The 2,227-nt window shown below is 31.7% G+C and overlaps 1 pseudogene; it reads left to right on the top strand.

Annotated features, from left to right (window-relative positions):
* The first annotated feature begins 1,675 nt into the window (after positions 1-1,675).
* The window catches only part of LOC107662639 (HHIP-like protein 2), a 7,482-nt pseudogene continuing 6,930 nt past the window's right edge, over positions 1,676-2,227 (top strand).

Genomic DNA, 2,227 nt, shown 5'->3' on the forward strand with positions numbered 1-2,227 from the left:
GGCATAGAGGAGAAACAATAATGTACAGTATGTGGAAAATATTGTTTGTTTTTTTAACCTTAAACCACATAAACACATTTCATTGCACCAAATAATGTTCTTTTTAGCAGCATCATATGACCCCTTTAAGTTCAGTGCATTCATCCAGGCTAACTGTGGACGAAACTAGGTACAAGCTAAAGGCAGGTGTACTGCAAACATTATGACAAGCTGACAACATAGCCTGCAAAGTTGGACTATATTGGTTAACATCACACATATATGCTAAATTATAAGTGGGTTTACTTTTAACAGACCACAAATGTAGGTGAGAACACAACTCTAACAACATGTTCTCTACCTCAGTATCTGCTGTTAAGGTGATTTTGGAAAAGAAAAAAAAAATGCTAACATGGGCAGATAAAAAGTAACATATTTAGCTTTAAATTTCTTAGAGGCAGATGAAAGACAGAATGAGAAGACTCATTAAATGCAGCACATTAAACACTTTCCAGTTCATGTGGCTGGACCACAGCATATGGATGGATTATATGAATAATGTCATAAACTTAAAGAGCCATCTTTGAACATGTCTGTCATTGAAAAGCAGCAGATGGCTTATGCATGTGTGATACAGACTTTCTTCTAAAGACATATAATGCTGTACAGTTATGAAAGTTAACCAATTGTAAGCCAGCAAGAATTTGGATAAGATCTGAAAAATTATATGCTTCAAATTTATATACTTCAAATTCATTTAAAAGTCTATCGATCATGATGGTGAAATTATATAAAAGAAATATAGGCTTTATAGTTACTGGCCATTAAACAGATGCATTTATTGTAATTAGGGACAAAAAATCTTCTTGTGGTAGTATTTTTCAGTATATATATGTTTTTTATAGTTTTCATCATATTTTATTATACTTAAACTAGACGCGTAAATCAAGTGATTAATTTCAGTTTTCTTTTTATTTTACAGAAGGACATTTTTTGTCCACTAGGTGTCACACAAGTTTGTTTTCAGGGACATGAGTTTAACTGAATTAGTGTTGAATTCTTAATTTCATAAAGGCAATAGAAACTTATCATGCAATTATATATATATAGGCCTATAATTTTATATTAATTTATATATGTAATAAAATAATAATAAAAATAATAAACACCCAAACGGCAAAATGTAAATCAAGTATGGATACTTGATTCGTTCGTTTTATTGATGTGGTGTGGGAACTAGAAAGTATTTTGATATGTCCTCGTACTTAACGGTTATACATCTGTTTAAAGGTAATGTAATAAATACTAACAGCCTTTACAGAAAATATAATAATAATAATAATAATAATTATTATTATTATTATTATTATTATCTACAAAATTTATTCCGATCAAAGTTTTGTAAATCAGGTATTTTTTCTTCTCAGAAGCGAGTTTTATATACAGTATCAGAAATGTATCGAATTTACAAATGAATTGTATTTAACCAATAATTAAACAAAAATATTTTATAGTTTTATGTACTGTGCGAATATTACATCGCTAATTTAGTATAATAATAATATGGTATTCTGTTATCAGATGACAAACGTGGCCATTAAATGAAGAGTGGGGCAAGCGCACGCACGCACACACAGCATATGCTTGCTTAAGCAGACATACTGTACACGCACACGCTCAATAGCAAACACACTCCTTCACTCCTAAGCACACGGCAAAAATGCCGAGAGAGCCGGATTCACTAAGTCGTGCAGAGAGCCCTGATGATAGTTTCCTGAACAAGAGGACCAAATGGCTCCAAGGTCCCTTCAGACGAGTCATTATAATCATTTACTTCTCTTATTTGAGAGATACTTTGGCACATCCTCAGTGTTTGGACTACCAGCCACCTTTCAAACCTCCTTACCACCTTGAGTTTTGCAGGCACTATGAGAAACTTGGCTGTTGTGACCAAAAAATGGACAACAGTATTGCAATGAGATACTGGGATATAATGGACCTGATTGGTGATGAGGCATATGCAGTCTGCGGTGATTTGGTAAAAGATATTATGTGTCAGGTATGTCTGATCCTTTATTAACAAATAAGATGAAATTCCTACTGTAGTAAATTGCACTGTATATATTGCACTGTATACACTTACTGTATATATATATATATATATATATATATATATATATATGTATGTTTATATATTATATTTATGTTTTTATTCTGTTGGTTGTAACAACAAAATGACAAAATATTT

The sequence above is a fragment of the Sinocyclocheilus anshuiensis genome, unplaced genomic scaffold, assembly GCF_001515605.1.
Source record: "Sinocyclocheilus anshuiensis isolate Anshui unplaced genomic scaffold, SAMN03320099.WGS_v1.1 scaffold715, whole genome shotgun sequence".
In the NCBI taxonomy this organism is placed as follows: Eukaryota; Metazoa; Chordata; class Actinopteri; order Cypriniformes; family Cyprinidae; genus Sinocyclocheilus; species Sinocyclocheilus anshuiensis.